Below are 20,420 nucleotides of genomic sequence, written 5' to 3' on the forward strand. Positions count from 1 at the left end.
TTAGGGTATGAGTTTTGGGAAAATAAAGGAAAAAGTGATGTTTTTATGGGTGTTATCCGGTTTTCTAGGAATAAGAGTGAAAATCACCCTTTAGAATTCAAAGAAATTTTATATGTCATTAATAGTATATTTTTATTTGTAGGGAAAATGAATTTTTGTATTTTGTGTAACATTAATTAAAAGGGAAAAAATTAAACTTGTGGAAATTTTCTCAACTAAATAAACCTACAGCGAGAAGAAAACTATGTGATTAATTCTATGATAACCAAGATTATAAGAAACGTTAAATGAGAAAAATCTAATTGTAATAAAAAAGCACTAATTGAATATGATCAACAATTCATTTAATGGATAAGCATATAATAAAAATATAATAAAGAATACAAACAATAACAAAATAAAAAAATATATAATAAAATTCATTATTCAAGAAAATAAAAGCTGCAAACTTTTCGAAAAAAGTTGATACTAATTTATAAGCCATAATAAAAGCACTTTCTTATTGTTTTTAATTATACGGCTGCTTCCCTAGACTCTTTATTGTTTTTTACATTTATCAAACCCACATTTTTACTGCATGTACAAAAAAACGGGATTGTCTAGTAATTTTAAAATAAATATATTTATTTAAAATATATACATTATATAATTTTATATTTAAAAATATATATATATATATATATATATATATATATATGTGTGGTGTATTATATATATTATATATATTATATATTATTAAAATTGAAAATATTTTAAAAACATACATATAGATGCACACATTTTCATCTATGCACACACACACGAAAGCACACACACACCCCCACACACCACAACACACACACACACAACACACACACACACCACACACGCGCGCACACACCATTCCCATGGGGCTTAGGGAACCTTTAAAAAAAGTTTTTAACTTAAATTAAAAACAACCCCCACAACACCAACCAAAACACACACCACACAAAAATAAAAATTTTTAAATATAATATTAATAAACAACAAACAATTTTTATTTATATAATATGATATATATAATAAATAAAAAATATATATTATAATATATATATATATATATATATATTAATATATATATATATAGCATTTATTTATCAGAGAAATATATTTATAAAAAATTTATGATCGTATATATATTAATTACTCATATACATGCACACAACATCAAAACACACCCAAAACCGACACACACACCAAATTCCTAAGTTATTCTGAAAAACAGTATTTCTATTGTGTGTGAGTATGTTTGTACGTTAGTGTGTAAAATATAAATATAAAATAAGAGTGTGGTATGTGTTTATATATTACGGCACGCCACGCAGCACGCACCCCACACACACAGATGAATAGATATTCATGCATAATACATGCAAAACCTCACATAGACCATTCCCCCCACACACATTTATATTTAATATCATTTTGATCTAAGGTCATTCAGGTAATGGTTTGGGGGAAGAGAAACTTTTGACGTGGAGGCACTGCCTTGTCTATAAATTTTGCATGTCTACAAATTCTTATATTTTCCCTGTCTACATACAAGGTACATAGCCAGTGTTTACAATCACACGCAAACAAACATTTTACAGCCAAAAATTTAAGCACTTTGTTTACAGGCGCGTAGGAGGAAGTTTAGTGGTGCTACTATCAATTAGTAAGATTTTTTTTTTTTGTTATTCCGGAGTAGCCCGACCTTTTCGTTTCTTGTTTATTCACCAACGAAAAGTTAGTGGTTTCTGTTTACTCATGCAAAAGATTTCACTTGCAAATTTTTTTTTAAAAACTCATTTAACTGTAACGACATTTGTACTCCCGGGGTTTTTGAGGGTTTAGTTTTATCTTATCTAGTTATCTATTCATTCAATTTCTCATTTTTTTGTTCTTTCAGTTCTTTTTTGTCGGAGGTGAGCTACCTTCTGTTTACCATTAGGTGAATTTTGACCCCTTGGTGTATGTATGTTATTTTGTGTTGCGCGTGAGAATGTTATTATGTTGTAAATATTCATATAGTTGCAAGTGGATATTTCTGTGTATTGCAGGGAATGTCAAAAATGACAAATGAATATTTAAAAATCACTATAACAAGAAAACACATTCGTTATCAATTCAAACTGCAGTAGTGTTTCTCAATATATACGCGCGTTAAGTAATGGAAATAAAAAATCACATAACAAGAAGACAAGCTCGTTATCAGTTCATAATGCAGCAGTGCTTATCTCAATATATACACAAGCGGGCATGTAGATCTATATACGCGAGACCAAGCTTTTATATATGAAATGTACAATGAAAGATATGTTGGAAATCAGTAATATTAATCAACAGTGAGTGTACATCAAGACAAGTAAAGAGACATGCTTAATATTAAGTGAACAGTGTTCCTTAAACAGTCATTTTAGCCAAAGATAGAGCCAGCCGAGGTGATGGTGCCGCCAGTGGGGAGCGGTGAGCGTGGTGGCTGGAAGCAGGTGGGGGAATGAAAACACAGCAAAGACGCAGCGGTGTGAGGTTACGATCACTTGACGACGTCTTGCACACTTTCAGTCTGTTCCTCACTCACCAGTTTGTAAACGGGAAGTTCGCCGCAGAAGTGGCAAGATCAGAAAAACGATCTCTTCCTAGGATTGTCGAGGGAAAACAGCGGAAACTCTGACGTCAGACTCAACCCTCATTGCCCTCATCTGATGGCCTGTGATGAAGGCTACTTGTTTGCTCGCAAGATTTAACGAGGTCGCCTCACGAACCACGCCTCCTGAGATACCATCGGGATGCTGCTAGACCATACGAAGTGCATAAACTTTGAAATAATATTGTTATCTCCTCCCTTCATCATAAATGAGTCTAAAACTGTTAACTTATGGAAAAAATTATTATGTGCTGTGTCATTGTAAGAAAACACTGGACGTAGACCAGATTAACTTACGACATATAATCCTCCAGATTCTCCACATCATCGAAATGCGGATTCAGGCATGTGGAAAATGAACCTGCAGTTGGCAAAGGCGGTCCAATCCACATTTCATGCATTTGTTTTCCAGCGACACTGCTTCCCTTGTAACATACTGGTAATCCTAGTAAAAGAAACGGCCATGTTTGTAATAAGCGATGCTATTTCACATGAAAAATAAGGTTTTCATGAATATTAAAGAAGAATCTGACCCTCTTTTAACAAGACATGTGGACGAAAAAGCAAGAAGCATTCAACAGTGTGGTCCCTACCTGACCCCTCAGTAGGGAGAAGCCTAAGAGGCAGGAGAGCATCAGCCAACTGAACATGGTGTGATCTAGAAAGGAAAATAGACAAATCAATGATGAAGTAATGAATCTCTAAGTCACGTGAAAAAAATACAGTGATGAAGGGGAAACAGCACGCCTGGAAATAATCTTAGGTTAGAATTGAAGAAACAGAATAAATAAGGTGGATAAAATAAGTGTGAGATAAGATAATCAATTAGCAAGAACATTGTTATGCTATATAGGATTTGTTAAAATAATTATACTGTTACAATCAATAACAGGAATATAGAGAGGGACACCGCAGATGAGATTAATCACTCACCCAAGTAAGGGGATAGGACAGGTGATGAGAAATCGTCCACGAGGCTATAAGTTCCATCAGTGTTCTTAAAACCTTGGAAAAAGCCTTTTTGTTTCAAAGGTTCCTACGTCAGTGCCACCTGTGAAAAACATTTTACTATATATTCTCTATCTAAAATATGTTTATCGGCAAATCTTCAGCACTTGATTACATTTATGTTTCAGAGGAAAAGAAAGAGGGATGTATCAGCAATTTCGATATAAATGAAGTATCGCGTTTTTTTTCTTCATTAATTCACTTAGATTCAAATTTTCTGATATATGTTTATAGAAAGTGTGTTGTGTTGTGTGTTCACTTGTGTGTGGTGTTGTGTGTGTGTGTGTGTGTGCAAAGAAACTGTATGTGTGCATGCAAGAGGTATATGAATATATATGAATATATATATACATATATATATATATATATATATATATATAATATATATATATATGAATATTATAAGTTAACTATAATTATATATATATATATATATGGAAATATATATCTATATACTATATATATTATATATATATAATATATTATATATATGTAACATACATAAACATATTATCTATAAATAAATATATTTATGTATGTAATAAATGCAGATAAATAAATATATATTATATATATATATAATATATATATTCTATACATACATATACATAATTATATAAGCCGCGGTGGCCGAGTGGTTATGAGCATCACAGACTTATGACTCGCACGAAGGCAGTCTGAGTTCGAGGGGTTTCGAGTCATCGGCCAGGGCTACTTTCGCGTTGTTCCCTTGGGCAAGGGACGTCACCTCTGATTGCCTACCTTAACCATGGGTGGCCAAGCCAGCCCAAAGTCAGTGGCCGGTCCAAGCCCGGATAAAATAGAAGAGAATGATGTCCTAAAAAAGGTAAACACCGGGCCCTCTCCATGAAAGAACTGGGACCCTACCACGTACTCACTCCAAGGCATCACACATGAAAACTACGTAGATGCCTCGTGACCCACGGCGGCATCCAAACAGAAACCTACCATTAAAAAAAACAAAGACATATATGTGTGTGTGTGTGATGTCTGTGTGTGTATTTTATGTGTGAAATGATGTGTATGTTCCTGTAGTGGTGTATATATATGCATATATATATATATTATATATATATATATATATATATATATATATAGATATACATGCATGTATGTTAGGATCTATATAGTATATATGTATATAGATATATTATCTATATATATATAAAATTAAAATAACACTTTTCCTACAATTATGTAAGTAATGCGTTATAAACTAAATGTAGATTTTGGGTGTGCGAATATCAATCATATGTTTTGTTGCATAGTACTGTAAAACAATATGTTAGGTAGTTTCAATAAAAACTTGCAATATGTAAAAAATCAATGCAAATGACCGCTTTTCTTAGCTTTGCTTATGTCTGTGAGTGGCGTGCAGGCTGTGTGGGGGTGTGGGTGGGGGTTACGGGTTGACTAAGTGAAGTGGATTGTGTGAGATAGAGTGAGGGACAAAAGGGACGAGAAAGAGAGAGAGGAAGTGAGAACGAGAACGAGAGAGGGAGAAGAGAAGAGAAAAGCCATTAAGAAAGGCTGGGACCAGAGTGGGAAGGAGGCGAATGACGAGAGGTAGGGCGAGGAGTCGGTAATGAGAGAGAGAGAGAATAAAAGATAGGGAGGAGGGAAGAAGGATACGAGAGGGGGGAGGCATGAAGAAGAGAAAGAGGTAAGGATCTGGGAGTGAGGAAGGATGTGAAAGAGAGAGTGAGAGAAAAAGAAAGGGAAAAAAAAAAGGAGGACAGACATCACAGTACAGAAAAAAGGGGGGGGGGTATCGTGAAACAAGGAATCATTGCTTTTAGTTTTACTAGGCTGATGAAGAGTAGTAGTGTCATCATTTTTAACAAAAATAAGAGGGCATTTCTTTAGACCACTGACGAAAGCTCCTTCACATCCAATTATTCGAAAAATCCTATACTTTAAGGAGTAAGTAAGCGGGTTTTTTTTTTTCGCACGAGAGACACTTGGCATTGTTGCGAATATTTTTGTCATTTAACACTGATTCGACATGGGGGGGGAAAAAATTATGGATTTCGCCACCTGCCATATCCACCTAGGTCAGAGCTTATGAACCTAAATATAGGAGCTACGCTTTAAAAAATAAATAAATAAATAAATTAACTCGCTAAAAATAAAATCGCACAAAGTATTCGGACAAAAAACCCCCACCATCTGAAGGATCCCCCCGTTAAACAGATATAGTAGATATAGATATATATATAGCATATATTAATATATATAATATATACTATACATATATCTATACATATATTATATATTATGCATATATATATATACAATATATTACAATATATATATTATATATATAGCACATAGCACACATACATTTATACATATAAAACAACATATATAAATAAAATAAAAAATATTGTGTGCGTATCACATGGGTTGTATACTCACACACACACACAAACTAAGAATACCACGCACACACACACATATATATCATTATGTTCATTTATAGTATGTGTGTGTGCCTGTTTTATTACACTGTATCGCGAAGTATTTATAGCTATAGACTATTGAAAAAGCCTTTCATGGAATTCTATGTTGCTGGTAGATTTCCTTTTCGAAGAAATTGCCTTCCTAATGCCATTCAGAAAAATGCATTCTCAGCAAATTCAGATATATATGGATGGTAAGCGAGTCTAGGGACATGATCGAGTCATCAGGTGGCCTCTGGTTTCTCTGCGAGATGTCTTGATGAAAAAAACAAAAACAAAATAACATGAATCTAGATAACATTATATATGTACTATATATAACATTAATAAAGACTATTTAATTTTAGGAGACTTTTTTATTGGTATACGATATTGATACAGACATAACCAGGTTGAGGTCGTAAGTCTGCAGTGGCTCTGGCCGTGTGTTGTGCGACACGACCCCAACCAATGACGACCAGCTAGGGTCTTCCCTGCTGAAGGCGGGGACTCTAGCCCATGTTGCCTCCGCCGTCGCCAACCCTACCACGCCAACCCCCAGGGGGAATTTAACCTTCGACGCATGTCTCGAAGGAGCTATTCGCATACATGGGAGTAATTATCCGGTTATCACAATTCAATTTCATAATGATTTTTGGGGTTATTTCATATTTGTTGTTACTCAGTCTGTAGTCATCTTTCTATATATGATCTTTAATAAATGCTTCTTGACAGAACACTAGGATTGGGTCCTTGTGTGAAGTCCACGAACGTGCAGAACGGAGAGTCAAAACCTGCCCTTCCAAGTTTTAACTCTGACGGAAGAGCTCCTGAGAACTTCGCAATCACTAAGCCCAACGTGACTGGACTTGCTCCCTGCGCCGCTCCAATCCTGCTTCTTCAACGTTGATGAGGTAGGAAAAGAGTGTATCAAATAAGCTTATAGGGCCATTAACTTACGTAACTCATGAACTTATAAGCTTAATAAGGGAAAATTAAATATATACTTCGTTTTGATGGTAAAGCCAATTGCATATATCTAACGATTACACTGATTTACAGTAGTATTTTTACAGTAGTGTGCTCACCGGTGTCAGTTTGTAGTGGAAAACGCTCGTGCTAAACGGCCCGACTACACGGTAACTTTGCCGGTGTTGGAGAAGCTCCAGCACAGGGATGTTTCTGGTCAAGCGTAAGAGCGTGTGGACAAGCTTTCGCCGATATCCAGATCAACTTGTTAAACCGGCCTCTCAAGAACATCGTAAGCTACACTGCACGATCGGGGCATTGACCTGCTGAAAACGTGCAAGCAACTTGAACGGAAATATATGAGGATGTTCACAGTGCGCTTCAGGAAGCTTTGCGATCGTAGATCGATAGAGGAAAACCATGTCTTCCAACGTGAAGGTACAGATAATAAGTCCATCCAGGATATGAAGAATGCTTAATTCTTCCAATATGGATAAATCGTTGTGATGTGTACAGAGAGACAAATAAAAATAGCAATAATAAACTTTTTATCTTTGATCAAAATCATTCCATCTGTGGTACGAGTTTTGTCTGTATGTGGATGTGTATATATAGCATCCATCTGTCGTGATCGGGCTGACATGTAGGCACAAGCAATTACAGCCACAGAATAATTAAAAACATCGCGACAATGCCACAACACCCACATGTGCAAGAACCAGCCGGGAGACGATTACACCTGCACAGGACAATACGCTGTGTACATAGAAACCCACCGTGAAGCTCGAAGAGGAAAGAGAAAGATATAAAGACAGAAAGAAAAAAAACTTACGAAATATGTAGTTTGAGTGCCTAGAAAACAGGACAATAGATGCCCAGAAAAGGGTGCGCACCTGAAAGAAAAGCCTGCCACAGACGCACATGAGGATAGAGAGAATGCAGACGTGCTGGGCAGGATATAACACACTGTCGCTTTGTATTATTATTGTTATTATTATTATTATTATTATTATTATTAATATTATATTATTATTTTATTATTGTTGTTATATACGTACATTCACGCAAACAACACAAACATACAAGCACACATACTTATAATAGCATACATAACACGCACGCGCACACAAAACACACACGCACACCACACAACATACCTATATATATATATTATACTATTATATATATTATATGTAATAGATGTATATTAATATAGATCGTATATATATGTATATTTATTATATAGTATATATATTAATATATATAGTAGATGAGTAGCAGTGGTTCAGACATAATTGGTTTAAATTTGGAGGTGTTCCATAACCTATAGTTTTAAGCTTATTGTGGTAGTCATCTTTGTTTAGGATACAACTCCACGACCTTTATCTGGTTGGTTGATGATGATGTTTTTATTATCTTTTAAGGTTTGTAAGGGTGTAAGGAAGGGGTGTGGGTCATGATTGCTTTTGATATGATGTTTGAATTTCTTGAAAGTATCGTGTGCCACAATAGAAATGTTGTTGGTGATATGATTCCATCTCTCTTTATAAATCTCACAGTTCTTTATAGTGTGACATAATTTTTCAAAACAAAGAAAAAATTGATTATGGGAAATGGTACTGGGTGGCATACAATAATCCAAACCTAAAGAAAGGACTTCTTTTTGTTCATCTGATAATATTCTATTAGAAAAGTTGAAAATAACCTTATTCTTGTCCACCTTTTTGTTTAGGTCAATTCCTAGTTTTGCTAGCTTCTTATTATGTCTGAGATCAATGTTACATAATTTCTTATTTATATTTTTGCCAATGATAGATAACAATCCTTTGGAATCGAAAAGAGAAACAGAGGAAGTAAATAGAGTAATGTCATCCTCCAGTTTCTTTTTGATGTTAGGAATCTTTTTCTTTTGTTTATTTATTTCCCAATCCAAAAGATCGAAGCACCATGAACGATATGTCCTGGTAGTTTGGAATGTGGGACAATACACTCTAAATTTAATAAAATCAGGTAAAGTTCCATAGGATTTACATGCTTCAAGGAATTTTAAGTCTTTTTCCACCTTCTTGGAACGGAAGGAATTCTTTTCAATCTTCCTGTAGAGGTCCAGGGTATTCTTGCCGTACTTCTTTAGTATGTAATGTGTTATAGAAGAGTCCCGTGGGAAACGAATTCTTATCAGGAAGAGGAAAACCAACACGGCTGAGAAGAACTTCATTTTTCAATTACAAACGTTTCGGAGAATGCAATCTCCATCATCAGTGCTAAAAAAACAGGAAAAATTAAATTTAATACAAAAATAATAATAACGCAAAGTAAAACAATACGATAAATCATTACCTGGCCACAGACAAAAAAAAAAAAAAAAAAAAAAGCAGTGTAGCAAATAACAGGTACTAACCAAAAATGGGTGGTTGGCAGTTTACATGGTAAACAGGGTGGTTGCAGTGGAATTATTGTTTAGTTGTGGTTTCATAGTTCGGATGTGGAGTGATTCTGCTATGATCAGGTCAAATCTGTTAAGGTGGGAGGTCAAGATTTTGAAATCAGTATTGCTAAAAGGGTGATTGTGGAGGTGAGAGTGCTCTCTGATTGCTGAGAAGGATGGATTGTTCAGCTGTAGGCCGGTCCTGATTGACTTGCCTTTGTGTTCGAGAATGCGGTGACGGAGCCATCGTGAGGTTGAACCCACGTACCTAGCCTGACAGCTAGGACAAGTAAATAGGTAAACCACATTCGAACTAAGTTCAGAGTCACACTTTTCTTTTTTCTTTAAGAAATTTCCGATAGTGTTAGAATTGTAAAAAACAAACCGAAAACATATCTGAGGATAGCATTGTCTGAGAATTTTGTTTAGTGATTTTCTGAGATCAAAACTAAGACCGCCCATGTATGGAAGTTTTATATATTTGATGTCTTTGTTGACTGTGGTTGTTGTTGGTTTAGGTAGAATTTATGACAGAAAATTGCGTAGTGCTTTGTAGAACAGATAAGATGGGTACCCATTTGAAGCGAAATATTCCTTTAGGAATGAAGCTTCTTCATGAAAACTAGTCCAGGTTGAACAAATGTTGTAAGCCCGGTTGATAAGTGTAGTAAGGTTTTAAGCTTGTAAATTGAGGAATATAGCTGAGATAATGGAGTCCGAGGCCAGTGAATGTAGGTTTCCTATAGGTACTGGTGAAGAAACAATTATTACGAAAATTTTCGTAATAATTGTTTACTTCACCAGTACCTATAGGAAACCTACATTCACTGGCCTCGGACTCCTTATCTCACTATATTCCTCATTTTACTAGTAACAACTTACACTATCAACGGGTACAATTGTTAACCTGGGACTAGTTTTCATGAAGAATTCATTCCTAAAGGAAATTTCGCTTCATGGGTACCCATCTTATCTGTTCAAAAGCACTACGCAATTTTCTGTTCATAAATTCACTAAACAACAACAACCACAGTCGAACAAAGACATCAATAATAAAACTTCCATACATGGGCAGGTCTTAGTTTGATCTCAGAAAATCACTAAACAAATCCTAAGCAATGCTATCTCAGAAAGTTTTCGGTTTGTTTTTACAATTTAACACTATCGGAAATTTCTTAAAGAAAAAGTAAAAGTGGACTCTGAACTTATTCGAATGTGTTTTAATTACTTGTCCTAGTGTCAGTAGTACGTGGGTTAACCTCACGATGGCTCACGCATCACGAAAAAGGAATTCAAAGCTAGGAACTTTACATCATTTTTAACTTTAGAGATGAGATGCACTCCCAACCTCCACAATCACCCTTTGCAATACGATTTTCAAGATCGGACCTACCACCTAAACATATGACCAGATCAAGCAGATCACTAACATCAAATAAACTAGAGGATAATCATATCCTTACTCTTCGAATCAAAATATCCATCATACCACCCTGTTACCATAATTAATGAACCTACCAATTTTTGGATTAGTACAATGTTATTGCTACACTGCAAAATTTTTTTTTATTTATGTTTCCGTAATGATTTACGTATGTTTTACTTTGCGTATATTAGAATTTTTTTTAATTAATTTTCTGTTTTTTTAGCCATAGATTGCCCAATCTTTTTACTTTGTTGTAATAAAATTAGTAACTTTACACGTGAGTTTAAGAGTTATCTTCCCAAAAATTCTTTGCACACGGACTTTTAAACATTACATCAAGAAGACGGCAAGAATACCCTGGAACCTCTACGAGATTAAAAATCCTCGTTCAAGAAGGTGGAAAAAGACTTAAAATCCTTGAAGCATGTAAATCCTATGGAACTTTACCTGATTTTATTAAATTTAGAGTGTATTTTCCCACATTCCAAACTACCATGACATATCGTTCATGGTGCTTCGATCTTTTGGATTGTGAAATAAATAACAAAAGAAAAAGATTCCTAACATCAAAAAGAAACTGGAGGATGACATACTCTATTTACTTCCTCTGTTTCTCTTTTCGATTCCAAAGGATTGTTATCTATCATTGGCAAAAATATAAATAAGAAATTATGTAACATTGATCTCAGACATATAAGAAGCTAGCAAAACTAGGAATTGACCTAAACAAAAAGGTGGACAAGAATAAGGTTATTTTCAACTTTTCTGATATTATCAGATGAACAAAAAGAAGTCCTTTCTTTAGGTTTGGATTATTGTATGCCACCCAGTACCATTTCCCATAATCATTTTTTTCTTTGTTTTGAAAAAATTAAGTCACACTATAAAGAACTGTGAGATTTATAAAGAAAGATGGAATCATATCACCAACAACATTTCTACTGTGGCACACGACACTTATAAGAAATTCAAACATCATATCAAAAGCAACCATGATCCACACCCCTTCCTTACACCCTTACAAACCTTAAAAGATGATAAAAACATCATCATCACCAAACCAGATAAGGGTCGTGGAGTTGTTATCCTAAACAAAGATGACTACCACAATAAGCTTAAAACTATAGTTAATGACACCTCCAAATTTAAACCAATTATGTCTGACACTGCTACTCATCTACTGAAATTAGAAGACAAATTAAACAGACTTTTACGCTCGATAAGAACATCTATCGGTGAAATCACTTACAACCTTTTAACTACATCTGGCTCCAAACCTAGTTCTTATATGGCCTTCCCAAATTCATAAAATTGGTCAACCACTACTCCCCATAATTTCTGCTATTGGAACCTTCAATTATAATGTTGCTAAATTCTTAGTTAAGATCATCACCCCATTAACCACAAATGAATATACTATAGAAAACTCTTTCTCGTTTATCAAAGAAATCTGTGCCCTTAAACCACTACGACCTGTCACTATGGCAAGTTTTGACACAGAATCATATTTACTAATGTTCCTCTTAAAGAAACCACTGACATAATTACAACAAAATGCTTCATCAACTCTTAAAACTTGTACGGTCTGAATAAGGACATTTATAAGAAACTATTGGATATAGCTGCTATAATTCAGTGTTTAGCTTTAATGACTCTATTTACACGCAAATGGACGGTGTAGCAATGGGATCACCACTTGGCCCTTGTTACGCCAATACATTCCTTTGCCACCAGAACAAGCTTGGTTAATAATTGTCCTGCTAATTTCAAACCTATATTTTATCGTCGTTACATGGATGATACTTTCTTATTTTTAATGACCCTCTCACATTAACCCTTTCCTCTCATACTTGAATTCACAACACCCCAACATTAAATTCACTTGTGAAATTGAACAAAATAATAAACTATCATTTCTTGATACTTGCATAAATTTTCGTAATAACTGCTTCTTCACCAGTACCTACAGGAACCTACATTCACTGGCCTCGGACTCATTATCTCAGCTATATCCTCATATTTACAAGCTTAACAACCTTACTACACTTATCAACGGGCTTACACTATTTGTTCAACCTGGACTAGTTTTCATGAAGAAGCTTCATTCCTAAAGGAATATTCGCTTCAAATGGGTACCCATCTTATCTATTCTACAAAAGCACTACGCAATTTTTGTTCATAAATTCTACCTAAAACCAGCAACAACCACAGTCAACAAAGACATTAAATATATAAAACTTCCATACATGGGCGGTCTTAGTTTTGATCTCAGAAAATCATTAAACAAAATTCTCAGACAATGCTATCCTCAGATATGTTTTCGGTTTGTTTTTTACAATTCTAACACTATCGGAAATTTCTTAAAGAAAAAAAGAAAAGTGTGACTCTGAACTTAGTTCGAATGTGGTTTACCTATTTACTTGTCCTAGCTGTCAGGCTAGGTACGTGGGATCAACCTCACGATGGCTCCGTCACCGCATTCTCGAACACAAAGGCAAGTCAATCAGGACCGGCCTACAGCTGAACAATCCATCCTTCTCAGCAATCAGAGAGCACTCTCACCTCCACACACCCCTTTTAGCATACTGATTCAAAAATCTTGAGCCAGTCACCACCTTCTAAACAGTTGACTGAATCATAGCAGGAATCACTCCACATCCGACACATATGAAAACCACAACGAAACAATAATTCCACTGCAACCACCATGTTTACCAGTGTAACTGCCAACCCACCCATTTTGTTAGTACCTGTTATTTGCTACACTGCCTTTTTGTCTGTGGACAGTTAATGATTTATCGTATTGTTTACTGTGCGTTATTATTATTTTTTATAAATTTAATTTTTCTTTTTTTTTTAGCACTGATGAGGGAGATTGCTTCCCCAAACGTTTGTAATTGAAAAATAGTTTTCTCACCCGTTTTTGGTTTTTTCCTTTTCCCTGATAAAAATTCTTTTTCCACGGCTTTCTATAACACATTATATAAATATATATATTATATATATATATATTATTATATAATATATAAAAATTATTATAATATAAATATTTATTATATATATATATATATATATATTATAATATTATATATAATTATACCTTTACACACATATTCGAAATATCCATTTCTGGGTATTTTTCCGAAGTTTTTTCCCCTTGATTAAATCCCTGGAAGGGCCATGTGATAACGTAAATGATTTTTTAATAAAAAACTAACATCAATTAGACTTACGCAAAAAAAATCCAAATCGGTCTACATAAATTGTTTTTAGGAGAGTAGAGTGCTTTCTCCGGGGGCCGCTAAAAACCCCCACAAAAGCATTATATGGTGTATGCGGTTCATATTGTTTTTTGTTTGCTGTTTTCTTGTATTGCTGTGCTCCTTTTTGGGGGATTTTTTAAAAAAACACACACACAAAAAAGATTTTTTGTGTGTTTTTGTGTGGTGTGGGGGGGTTTTTGGTTTTTTTTTCTTACAGCATACAAAAAAACCACAAACACCACACACACACACAAATATATATTATATTATATATTTTATATATTATATATATTATATATTAATTTTTATATATATATATTATATATAAAATTAATAATTTGTTGGTGGGTTTTGTGTGGGGGTTTTTTGTGTGTGTGGGGGTGTGTGTGTCTGGGGGAGGAGATGCTGAAATTTTTGTAAAGCCGTAAAAACACGTATAATATCTAAAATCCGTTGGTTTCCCAAAAACTGCTTGTTTTTACTAGATAAAAATGTCTCAAGGCGGAGTTACATCCCTAACTACAAAACTACTCCACAGATTAGCCGTATTTGATTTCCCGAAAATAAAAACATTTCGTAACCCGGTTTAAACTGGTAAATGGAAAAAACTGAGCAAACAAAACTTTTCGCGAGAAACCGCCTGCACAAGGCGGAGCTCGGAGCGCTCCCTCGTGGAATGCAGGCCCAGCCCTGATTAGTATTTGATTAAGTAGCCAGAACCCAAAATTGGGAGCATTTCCCCCCAACGCCGTCACGCACCGAAGGGAGATTTGCTTGTGCACAGTAAACCCCGTGCGGCCTGGCATGCAGATTTTCCGTACATTGAAATTGGAGAAGCGGGGTTTTTTTCATTTTTGCCCGGATTAAATGATGGGGTAGAGGGCATATAGATTCATAACCATTGGAATAACGTTCTTTCCAGTCACTGCAACCGAATTACGATAGAATTAAAAATTTGATTTACTATTTACATATCCTTCCCCTATTCCGCCCTCGGTTCCTTTCCGCTAGTCTTCGTCTGGAAGTCTACAAAATTTTTTTCTTTTATTTTTATCTTTTGGTTTTACATCATAATCCCTATTACATCAAGTTTGTCGTAAATGTCGGTTTAATAATGTATGATACACGGAATTCACATTGTTATTATATTGTTCTTTGTTAATCCTTGTAAATTACTTTAAACCTGTCCATAGATCACAGTATGGGGACAACCTATTTTTCCCCAGATCCCATTAATAGAAAAAAAAAAGGGGAAATATTTATATATATATATAATATATTATATATATTAATATAATATATATATTATATATTATATGTATACTACATATACACGTGATACACAATATGTGTGCCGGTATGGATTATTCATATATTTATAATATTATATATAATATATATTTTTAACATTATATTATTATATAATAAATAATAATTATATATATATTACAATAAATACTACATATTATAACATATAATAATTATATATTATATAAAAATTATATATATATATTTTAATATAAAACTAATACACACACAAAAACCCCACACACACACACACACACACCACACACACCCACACCCACACACAAAAAACACAACCACACACACACACACACACCACATACACACACACACATTTATATATATATAATATATATAAAAATATTTATATATATATATATATCATTCAAAAACGGATGCCAAATTTTGAGCAGCCGTGGCCTCTCCACCACCCTACGCCACCAACTCGCCTTGCGCTTTTCTTTAAATTGTACCATCGACACCCGCAAATTTTTTTGATTTTGCGCTCAGTCTTGTTTGGTTGCCTCTTCTCTGTTTCCTATCACCACCCTTTTTGAGTCTTTCTCAATACTTTTACTTCTCATCACATGCCCAAAATTTATTTTCCTTTTGTTCAAAGTCCAAGAGTCTTTAAAATTTTTTTTCCAGCACTTCATCATTTGTTTTTTTTTCTGTCCAGAAATACAGTACTTTTCGTAACCCCACTTTTAAAAACTATTGCCCTTTTTTCTTGTTATCTTTTTCCCGGACTCCAAACAATCAAAAAATATGATGAAATTTGGGAAACTAATGATTTCAATAACCTCAATTTTTCCGAAAGGAAATGCTTCGTTTTCCCAGGTTATTGAAGCAACCGTGGCTTTTTGGGGAAATGGTAATTTTTTTTTTATCTGGGGTGAATATATATGTTTTGTTATAACAGCTCCAAGAAAGTTAAAACCCTTTCACATTTCCACAAAACTCCTTTATTTGGGGTTTAAAATTTTTATCGTTTATTGCCGGTTACTTCGAACTTCATGATTTAGTTTTTTTTTGGGATTAAGAAACAAAACCACCTTTTCACTGCTTCTTAACTAGTGTTTTTTGTAGTTGAAAGATACTGCGGCAATTAAAATATATATCGGCGTATCTTTGATTTTAATTTTTTTATCCTCCACATCTAATTTTCCCCCAAAAATTTTCTAAGCCCTCAAATTGCTTCAGAAAATATATTAAAAGGTGCGGAGACAGAATGCAACCTTGTCTATTCCTTTATTTACTTCAAACCCTTTTGTTAAAACCCCTAAGTGGTTTTACGTTGCTTGTTGTTGGTCATAAAAGGGTTTTTAGTTGGATGATGTTTTTGAAATTTCATATTTGTTCATGTTTTTCAGGGATATGTGATCAAGTTCAAAAGCTTTTGAGTAACAAAGAACACAGGTATGGGTCTTTTGATGTTCTCTGTTTTTTTCCCTTTATCAAATTTTTGATTTAGAAACTGGTTTTGGTACCCTTTTTTCCCGGGTGAAAACCTGCTTGTTCGCTACAATTTTTTTTGACTTTAACTTCATTTTTCAGAAAAAAAAAAAAAAAAAAAAAAAAAAAAGCTGCTGTGACTTATTAATGCAATTTTCCTGTTATCGTTACTTTGGAGTACGTCACCCTTTTTGGGGATGGGGGTAAAGATGATTTTACCATCTTCGGCCATCTCTTCATTCCAAATTTTCGTACGAATTTTTTAGAAAGTATTCAACACTTTCGCCAGCATTTTTGATAGTTCGTGTTTTTCATCATTCCCGGGGTTTTTTATTCTTTAATTTTTTTATGGCTTTTTTTAACTTCGTCTAGCATGCGATGGTTTTTCTTCGCTTTTCATTGAGTCAAAATTTAAAGTTGTTTTTGGATCTTTATTTTTTTGTATCGGTTGGAACCCAAAATTGTTCCATCTATCTTTGATTCTTTTCCATCACATAAAAAAAAGCCATCTTTAGTTTGATAGTGTCCATTGTGGTTTTTAAATTTTGGTAAAAGTTCGACTCCTTGGTGAGTTCTTTATTGTCTTTTTGATAGAAAGTTTTCAATTCTGGCAATGTTCATTTAAATATTTTTCCCTTTTCGTCGCAAAATTTTTAATTTTTGTATTTTGTTTTTTTTAATTTTCTTTTTGACGGATTTTTTGATACCCTTTGTTATAATATATATATATATATATAATTTTTATATTTTATAATTTTTATTTATCTATATTTTATATATATCCATATATATACTTATATCATATTTTATTCTATATTATATATATATATATATTTATTATTATATATATATTATATATATTTATATATAGCTGTATATATATTATATATATTTTATATTATATATATATATATTATATATATATATATATATATATATTATATATATATAATATTTTATATTTTAAAATTTAAATAATAATATATATAAAATTTGTGTGTGTGTTTGTGTGTGTGTGCGTATGTGTGTGTATGTGTGTGTGTGTGTGTGTGTGTGTGTGTTTATATATATGCATGCATTATGTGTTAATTATATATATATATATATATATTATTATTTTATATATATATATATTTTATATTATATATATTATATATATATTTATATATATATTTATTATATTAATATATATATCATATATATATTATATATATATATTATATATATATATATATATATCTAATATTAAATATACACATATATATTTGTGATATGTGAGTGTGTATCAAACACACACACACAACACACCCCACACACACACCACACACACACACCACACACACACATATATTATATATATATATTATATATATATATTATATATATTATATATTAATATACGTATATATTTTGTGATATGTGTTTTGTGTGTGTGTGTGTGTGTGTGTAAACTCTATGTCACTATTCACTAATAATTGTAACCGAGGTGTTGTGGTTTGAGTGAACAAATTTCTTTCACAATAGCAAAAGAGTTATTTACAGTATTATGATTGGTGTTAAGTGGCGAGATTATTTCTAATAAAAAATGGCAATTTTGTAATTGAAAGTACCAACAGCGGAAATGGTGGGGCGAAGGGGTACACTGAGTTTATGTATCTTAGGAATACCATAAAAAAAAAACAGGTTTTGAGCCAGGACGTAGTAAAGGGAGTACAAGTGACTTTCCCCAATATTGTTTTCAATGAACATCTATCTAGTTTGTCTTCTAGTTTTAAGAGCTATGTAGCAGTGCCAGAATTAATTCTTTTTAGTTTTAGAGTTATCATCAGTAATGAATTGAAATTTTATTATGGTAATCGTTTCGGTTATGGATAACGACTCCACGACCTTTATTGGTTTTGGAAATAATAATATCGTCTTTTTTTCAAGGATTTCAAAGAAGCAGGGAATGGCTGGTACTCATGGCCGTCCTTAATATAATGTTGGAATTTCTTAAATGTGTTGTTAGCTACAACGGAGATATTATTAGTGATATGGTTACATCTTCCTTTATAAATACTACAGTCTCGGATGGTGAGGCAAAGAAATATGTGTGGATAATGGTGTTGGGTGGCATACAGTAATCCAGGCCTTGGTCATCTGATAGTATCTTATCAGAGAAGTTAAAGAGAACTTTGCTTCTATCAACTTTTTTTGCCTAAATCAATGGCTGGCTTTAGTAACTATCTGTTGGATAGTAAACATTTAGCACCCAAGTTCATACATTGTGGGGGTTTTGTGATAATGAAGTGAGTTGTGATACTAATGTGAGTTGTGAGTGCCATATTATGATACCATTGTATACGGGTTATAATGAAAATATTATCGTACGTATATTGTGATCATTATATGATTATATTACATATACACTGTCTTTTTTATGATGTTACACCATGTGAAATGTAGAAGATTATGTTTAGTTTATATTGCTGTGTAGCATATCGCCTATGTAAAAGAGTGATATTCTCTGTACAATTTGTAGAGTACAATATTTTATTTTGTCTCTGTAGTCACACGTCTGGCAGTAGCACTCTCAGACAGAGCCTGACGTATGGGGCAGAGGAAGAACTCCCTATTATTTTTGTCAGAGCTGATCTCCAATGAACCTACTTTAGTTTTAATTGGTGTATTCTTCACCCTCAAGCATCGTAGAGAAGCACCAAACAAACATATAAATGAACACGGCACAGTGAGTATACAAACACTTTGAATCTGATAAAATCAAGGATGGTTCCGTAATCCCTTTCAGGGCTTCAGATATTGTTCATCTTTTTCTAATTTCTCAGAGCGAAACGAGTTCTTTTCAATCACTCTGTGTTCATCCAGGGTATTCTTGTCATATTTCCTTCTTATGTACTGGGTAACAGAGGTGTCCCTCGGGACTCTGATCCTCATCAGGAAAAGGAAAGCCAACACTGCTGAGTAAAACTTTATTCTTGCACACGTTTCGGAGAATCAATCTCCATTATCGGTGCTAAAAGTGTGGGTTGAGAGCTAAATATATCCAAGCTATTTCTTGGTTATTGGTGAGAATAAATAAATGTAATGACATCTAAGGACATATCGCACTAGCTATCTCCTGATATGTCTTCCTTGTTCTTGATTTCTGGGAACTTCTCTAACACACACACACACACACACACACACACACACACACACACACACACACACACACACACACACACACACACAAACACACATACACACATATATTTATATATATATATATATATATATATATGTATTATATAATATAATAATATATATATATATATATATATATATATATTATATATATATATATATATTATATATGAAACAAAAATAATACTCCCCTCTCCCTCAAGCTCCTTCAGAAGTAATGCACAGAGTATCCAATTAATATCAAAGCTATCTTTCAAAAGGGCATATGATC

The sequence above is a fragment of the Penaeus monodon genome, chromosome 36, assembly GCF_015228065.2.
Source record: "Penaeus monodon isolate SGIC_2016 chromosome 36, NSTDA_Pmon_1, whole genome shotgun sequence".
NCBI classification, from domain to species: domain Eukaryota; kingdom Metazoa; phylum Arthropoda; class Malacostraca; order Decapoda; family Penaeidae; genus Penaeus; species Penaeus monodon.